The sequence below is a fragment of the Aulonocara sp. 'chitande type north' Nkhata Bay genome, linkage group LG8, assembly GCF_057382095.1.
Source record: "Aulonocara sp. 'chitande type north' Nkhata Bay isolate Kocher_YH1m ecotype deep benthic linkage group LG8, A_spYH_male_GT1.1, whole genome shotgun sequence".
NCBI classification, from domain to species: Eukaryota; Metazoa; Chordata; class Actinopteri; order Cichliformes; family Cichlidae; genus Aulonocara; species Aulonocara sp. 'chitande type north' Nkhata Bay.
The window spans coordinates 3,452,054-3,460,571 of record NC_141351.1 but is presented as its reverse complement, the minus strand read 5'-3'; positions in this window follow the sequence as shown (position 1 = coordinate 3,460,571).

Here is an 8,518-nt window from a genome sequence, read left to right as displayed (position 1 = left end):
TAATTTCATCTTAGGAGTGTATCACGTGGTGTTTATTTGGCTAAATAACACATAGCAGCAGTCACTCTGACACAACCTTCCCTCGGATTCAACTTTTTATAGCTCTCGTCATTGCTCATAGTCGCTTTCAGCTAATTAGCATGCTGTGCACTGATGAAGAGTGATTAACAGTTAGGTCATCTTCAATTACAAGGTGTGAAGACTGTGAAATCAGGCTGTCAGCACTAATTTCTGTATATGTGGCATGAACATTGCTGCTTCATGTAAATGGCGCTTTAGAGCAAATGTAAGTGGGTGTAAGGGATAATTTACCTTTGTACTGTATAATTGTTGCACTTGTTTCTTTTTTATTTCTGCTTTAATAGCAGTTGAAAAACTGAGGGCATGATTTTCTTTTGTTCACACTGTTCATTTCTCTGTAGCATGGAAAAAACCTTAAGAGAGACATAAACTCAGTAAAAATAAATACTTAATCAGCTTTGGTCAGAGGTTATTTATGGTAATTTAATCATGTTGAGTGTTGCTAAGCTGTCTGAGACACACTTCAATGCCTACACCTACGCCAGTTACACACTTCTAACTTTATAGTCAAGTCCTTTTGTTGTGGCTGTCTTTGGAAATTAACTTTAAGAATTTGCTTGAAATCACAAGAGGAAAAGTAATCGAAAGTTTTCATTCAGATTCTGAGTGGGTCAAAGATTAATTCTTGATGCGGCTGGCATGCATTGAAATATCCAGCAGGCATAGAGCCACATCGCTATCTCTTTAGATAAATCTTCCTGATGGCTTGTTGAGTGCTCCTTTTACATTAGTACCTACTCGTATCGACTCGCTATGGTTTTCAGGGTTTCCTATTAGGTCATAGTATCTGGTACTAGGTAGAGATGGCACGATACCACTTTTTTATGTCCGATACCGATATCATAAATTTGGATATCTGCCAAACGGTAAACGGTAGTAACCAGACCGAAAAGCAGCGCACATTTCGGTGCTTTATTTCGGTGCTTTATTTCGGTGCTTTTTTTTTCCTGAGCTGTGATACACTTTAGATTCTAGCCAATCATTTTACCTTTCCGAGGATAGTAGGCGGGGCCAGGTACGTACGTTCTTTTAGAGCAGAGCTACAGATTAAAAATGCCCAAGGCGAAGCGGTCAAATGTCTGGCTGCACTTCACAGCAAAAGATGCAAACTCAGCAGCCCGCAACAAGTGCTTTAAGGTGATACTGTGATACTGTCAAAGGAGGTAACACCTCAAATCCGATGAAACACCTGGCGACGTATAGCGTTTTTTTTAAAAGCCGAGAAATGCGCCGTATTTGATAGCTTGCTGTGAGACCTCACACCGTGCACATCTACTGCGGGTGGGTTGCCTGTTATCGGACCCGGAGCAACATCCCCCAAAAACCCGAAGAGTAGAGTCCTGGCCCCTAGCCCTGCCAGTGTAGCAGAAATGATGACGGATGATGACGGCAGCAGCAGCCGTTCTTCTCTGCGTGAGTAGCTTAATGTTGTTCGTGTGTAATTTACGTTGAGTAGGCTAACCACATTATTACATTAATGCATGTAAGGTGAACTAGCAAACATCATCATAGCTACATGCGGCTGTCTTCTTGTTTGATGGCAGATACTCCCTTCACCCTGCCCAAAAAGGCTAAAATGACCAAAGAAGAAGTGGAAAACAGTTAAACATGAGAGGTTTTTGGACAAAGTTTATGTTTTTTCCATTGTTTAAGCACTGCTTCCAGCCAAGAGTGATACCATATATGCCCCATAGCTGCAGAAAAGGCTAACATTGTTATATTTTTACAAAAAACAGCTGAACATGAGAGGTTTTTGGACCAATTTTGTGTTCTCCATTCCTTAAGCACCGGTTTGAGCACCGTTTGAGCACCGGCACCGTTTCAAAAGTACCGATTTGGCACCGGTATCAGATAAAACCTAAACGATACCCATCCCTACCCGTAGGGGTTGATCTGTAGTTAAACAAATTGGATTTACTGCTCCCTTGTCATGCGTCTCATAATCTCTTGATTTCCCAGTTGACATGGTATAATTGCTGTATGTGCAATTCTAAACATGCAAGACATCAGGGGTTACAAAAGTTGATTTGCAATTGCAATACTAAGCCTTTACATTGGACAGAAGATAGAAAATGTTCTGCACACAACAGCTTACAGCTTTGGGCTGCAAACATCTGTGTACACCGTTTAAACACCGGCACCGTTTCAAAAGTACCGGTTTGGCACCGGTATCGGATAAAACCTAAACGATACCCATCCCTAGTCACACTGCATACCACCAATTGGCTAGTCAGGAGCATCACTCGATGTGTTATGAGAGCAACAATTTCACAAAAATCAAACTCCCCCATATTTAAAATGGCAACAAAAGAAATGGCTGGACAGAAAGCAACACTGTGGTCAAACGAAGAGGTGCAGAACGTTTTGTGCATAGTAGCCGAAGAAAAGATTAAGAGGCAGTTGGACCAACAAATCCAAAATGAAAACATGTACCATGAGGATGCGGAAATGAAACTTAAAAAACTCAAAAATCACTACCTTTTTTTATATAGCACATTTAAAGGACGTCAAGTGTCAAGTGCTGAACAGAAGACACAACAGCTGAACTATTAGGGACCACAGCTTGAAGGATTAGGGAGTGCCAATCTTTACTGTTAAAATAGTCAGTTTGATAGTGTTGTGGCACTATGATGGGTATGTGGGAGCCATCGATAGAACCCACACACTGGATGCTGTTCTCGATGTAGGCAGCCATTTCCCTGAACCTGCACACTGATCTGATACTAGATTGTTATGGAAAACCAGTCAATCCAAGTCGAGTTCTGGCGAACTGCGGTGAGTAGATATTAATGGTAAAAAGGCTCAAGTCTCTCTCACTATACATCTACTGTGTTTCTATAAAGGAAAACTATCTGTTGTGCAGTATGTCTGTGTAGGTTCTCAGTCATCCAGATCAGACAAACACATGACACAACTATACATGTGCACTTGGATGCCAGTGGCTTACGAAACCAGCTACAGCCACCTACAATGCAGTCTTGAGATCCCTTCCCATGCACTTCAACCCCAACTCACACTTTCCTTCAGGTGATCTCAATAGGTCACGTGATAGGGAGGGTTAAGTTCTCACAGTGGTTTCATCCTTAACCCTCTGTGACTGTAGTGGCCTACATCTTTTTTCACATCCTGATCATGTGATGACTCCCATAATCAAGAGTGCACCAGTGTACAACTCCGAAATGAACCCCCACTAGGGTTTAAATATCTGGAACTCTTTTGTTTTAGAACTAAAAAACCCTCTCGGATGACAGGTGAAACATCGACACAAAGTACATTTGCCTTCTTTCTTCAAACTCTTATAACATCTGTATTGCAAGTTGAAAACCATAAAAATGAAGTAAAAGATACCAAACTGATCCATCGAATGCAGGAAAAGCGTTTTGTTTTACAACACTCATGAGCAAAATTGTTACACAGACATTTGCAGTGCCAACCCTCAGATTGTTCTCCCTCTGACCTAAATACTTTTATTTTATTAAAAAGAATATCTGTCTGTATCATGCAGAGATTGAAAATGATCTTTGGTTATTTTCACAGGTTTCCCAACACCAGTCAGGACCTCACCTACCAATCACTCTCTCGATGTTTTGGAATAATCCTGAACAGAAGAAACTGACACCATCAGAGCTTTGTGACTACTGACCCAGTTGCCCTCACATCATGTGTCATGAAGTTACAGCAGCTGTTTGGGAGGAATTGTCTAGTTCTCAATAGAGTAAGATCAGAGAGGCAGCAATTGACTTCAGAAGGAGGACAGCTACACCACACATCTGTTGATTTGGTGGAGAAGGATAAGTACCTGGACATCTACATCAACAACAGGATGAACCAAGCAATCAGATACTGTATACAAATGGGGATGAGCAGGCTGTTTCCTAAGGAAGCTGAGGTCTTTCATGTGTGCCGCAAAATAATGGAGATTTTCTATCTTTCATTTGTGATGAGTGCAGCATACTTGGCTGTGGCCGAGAGGAGACGACCAAACAAATTGTTATCTATCTATATCTATCTCACGCATGATCCTAAACAATCTCTAGACAGGCAGCAGAGCAGCGTCTATAACAGACTGATTTGCATCTGCTGCCACAAGGACAGCAAATCTTTCATATCACATGCTGTCACCCTCTATAATGCAATATCTCTTTCTGTCAGCGCGGTAGATATTATTATTATTATTATTAGCAAAAACCCTGTTTCTGTACATGTCATTCGGTTTGTAAACATGAAACATTTTGAATGAATTCTGATAAAAGTTTGTAGGGGTGTAGACTAGCACCGAGCCAACAGAAGCCGAGAGTAAAAAAAGCAGAAAAACGGGAAAAAGAAAGTTATTCACATCTGAATTATATTTTTATTACACCTGAAAAACATCAACAAACTTAATCAGGAATTTCTGCAAACTGTGAACAAACTGAACAAACACATCAGGTGATTTGAAAAAGCAATAAGTCTCCAGATGAGGTTAAAGGTGCAGTTAGTCATTTTTGAAGGTTAAGTAACATGAAAAAAGGATACTGTCCTAATACATGTACATAGATTAAAAATGTCACATGTAGCAAAAATGATGGATTAACTATATCGTTTTAATTATCAGAACGTAAACACCCCAGTCTAAAAAACATTTGAATTTTCAGGCCATTATTTTTTGTTTTGAACAACAGAGCCTCTAACTGTCTCTGTATGATCAAGACTCTTTGCTATGAAACCATCAATAAAAGCCACCATAATTACCTTCACTAAGGAGCTAATTTCAACATCTTTTAGAAATCTCTAAAATGTCTTTTTATGTCTGTGACAGGTGTGTTCACTTGTTACAGAACAAGGAGTTATTAGTTTTTATCTAGCTATGACAGTTTCTTTTTATCAACAATTTTTCCAAATATATAACAAATAAAGTATTTCTTATCTCTGTTTTGCAATATGTATATACATATAAATAGTATATATACTATTTACATATGAGTTTTAATTTGTAACAAGTTAGCTGTCTTTAGTTTGCCTCAATTTTAAATATAAAGAAGCATAATAAATTAAAAAATATGGAAAAGTTGCACAGTTACCGGCACTACTTTTCTCATATCTAGTCTGGCTAATTATGCTACAGTTCTAGCTAGCAGTTGCTTTTCTCCAGACCTGTAGGATGTTGTGTTAGCTGTAGTGAAGTATATGTACTTCATACATTATTAACCCTCTTCACTAGTGTGTGACATACAATGGTGTCTTTGAATGAAGTGAAATCATGCCTTTGCTAACAATGAAGGTGTCACTGTAAGCTACGTATAGATCCTTCTGTTTTTGTCTGAGCTTTTCTGCTTCTGGTGCTTTATGTCAACAGGTTTCTATAGGTATGGCTACTGTGTAAGCATTTCAGGCTGCTTATTGGGCATCATTTATTTATTGCTGCTGTCTGAGAGTTTGGCAAAATGTCAAGAAAAAAAAATCAGTAAGATACCTGAAAAAGTTCAATCTGATGTTTACTTCCAGAGGAAGAAGCAAAAGTACAATTCAGTGTGTAAACTGTGTTTATCAGTTTGTACCTTCCTTCATGTTCTCACCCACTGTTCCTTGAAAGCTCTCTCTGTTTATCAAAAATAGTGTAGCAGCAGGGAAGGGATCTTGCTTTCGTCAGTAGCCAGAGTCTGAGTAGGTTTCTGGTGGGCACACTGATATCGCCTCAGTTGGTGATGTAAGTGGCTTCTTGCTGAGATAGTAAAGGAAAGCAGTAGCGTGTCTAAGGATAGACTGGGTTGCCTCAGATACAAATTAAGGTTCCAGCAAATATAATAGTTTTACACCATTTCACATTTTCAGAATAAAACCACATCACATATTTAGTGTATATTATAATGACTGCATGTAGGCAGTTTAATTGAAGCTTGTTGTCCTGTGCTTGTTGAATGGTTCAGTGGTAACAAATAAATGTTAAATCTTTAGTTTTAGATTATTTACCACTTCTTTGGAAGCTTTTATTGCACTTCAAGCAAACTAATAAGTTGTTATCAACAAGGGGCAAAGAGACATCATTATTGTAGTTCTCATAATATGAGTAATGTCTGACTGACTTGCATTTGTAACTGCAGAACTATGCTGCAAAAGGATCCTTTTACAAACCCTCTGGTTTGACAAATAATGATTAAGTACTTTTTCACTTTTTTCTTGGCCCTGGGATTGATTGATTGATTGATTGATTGATTGATTGATTGATTGATTGATTGATTGATTTATGTACTCTAGCTTTAAAAAGTCTAAAGCACAAAAAAATGAGAAACTCACTTACTTACATAAACCTCTGTGACAGTAGATATGACATTGCGTAGGGAGGAGGATTCTGATCGCTTACTTTCCAACTTTCTACTGGGCTACTAAGCATCCGGGTTTCAGTGCAAAAGCTATCATTAACCGAATAAAAAATAAATCAACTTGAGTCAAAAAATATATATAATATATTCTGGGATGTTAGGATGATAAGTGATCTTAAAGGAACCGTAAAGGGACAAAGTGTGTTTGGAGGCAGCAAGGGAGAAGCATAGACACTGGGGCTAACCGGAGGCTAGCTTTCCAACCTGAAGTACTACAAAGTCGGCACATTCAAAAGATTTTTAAATCTCCTTGTGTGAACTACACAGAGATTTATCTGGTGCTGATAGGCTAATTCAATATATGAACTTGTCTGACAAGAGCTTAAATGTAGCAGATCTTCATTTATATGTACTACAACCGTAGAGTGTGGAGCTAGCAACACAGAAATTTATGTGGCCCTAAACTATCACATAGACTATTTATGCCAAGTGCCAGCCCTGACCAGGACTTTAAGCAGGAAAAAGAACTGTGGAGAGATTCCACTTTTTGTGAACAGTTGTGTTGGTTTCAGCCCTGCTGCTTTAAGAACCAATATGTATTATATTCAGTGTTGGGGAGTAACAGAATACATGTACCGCCGTTACGTATTTAAAATACAAAATATGAGTAACTGTATTCTGTTACAGTTACCGTTTTAAAAGGTGGTATTCAGAATACAGTTACTTTGTTGAAATGAATGGATTACACGGCGGTATTTTCCTGTTTCATATGTTAGGCTATGCTCTCTGTATTTTTAGTTTCCATGCCGGTGGAAACCCAAACAAAACATGCATTAAGAGGCTCTAATGTCTGTGGTCGTGTCCAAATTCATGGGCTGCATCCTCCTGAGGACCTGGCCTTCGCGGTCTACGTGGGCCGGGTCCTCAGAAGGTCGGGTAGGCCGGAAGTAAATTGGACGGTCTAGCCTTCTGATTTGCGTCACTGCTGTCTCGGTGGAGTTTAATAAACTTGGCCGTCTGCTCCTTGCTATCTAAAATATAACAGGACGCTGGCGTAAATTCTCGACCGTCTCACACTTCTGTTTAATTAGTTTTCTGTTTGACGTTTATTCAGCTGTGTAAAAACCAACGAGGAACCCACCCGGGGAATTTATTTTATTTTATTTTTTCTAATCTAATCTAATAACTTTAATCTCAGCCAAACCGATTTACTCATGAACAAATAAAAGCCCAACAATAACATTTTTAGGTTGTCTAAGTGACTTATATATTACGTTTAACCCGAGCAGCGAAAGTCTGCGGTGATCTGAAAATGATGCGCCGGGAGTTGTGCCGTTCTCGGCGGCTTCAGTGACCCTCGAGCTCCCGGCGAGCTATCGAGCTGGTGGGTAGCAGACGTCTCCGAAAACATCGAAGCACTTTTGCAAATATCTTGATAAACCGAGCAGATATTTGATGTTTACACAGCTACTTTCTCCCCTGAAAATATGTTAAAAGTTTATTTTGTGACCCAGAAAGATTAGTATGAGTAATTTTAAAACTTAGTAGCGGCCGCCATTGTTGGAAACTGGAGGTTTGGCTGGGCCACGCTATGTATTCTGGGATATGGTAGGCCACGAAGGACACACCCGACCCATCCTTTTAAATTCAGGGAAAAGGAGGACGCATTTGTCGGCTGCATTCGGAGGAGTCTACGAATTTGGACAGCCTTCGGCACGTTGCTGTGACATAATCGGTCTACAATTGCAGCCTCGGGAATATGCAGCCCATGAATTTGGACACGACCTGTGTGTCTCAATCTCGCCGCCCATGTCACCTTTACTTGCGGCCCGCATAATGACGTGAAGAAACATTTTAAAAAATTATTCACAAAAATGATTTAATATGAAGGCAATAGGCAGAGTGTTACAGGCATAGCCATACAGAATGTAGCATCATGGGCAGTGTAGTCAGTGCTGCAGGGAGAATGGACTGCCATACCTGTTATGTGTCTGTGAGCGCGAAGAAGGGAGAAAAAGAGTTGAAAAGTAAGAGTTGTCACCGACCCAAAACGGGAGCTGGAAGTTATATAACAATAACCACTGCAGACAAAAAGAGTGCCTGACGAGCCCAGTTGTAAGTAAGCTATTAATACTCGA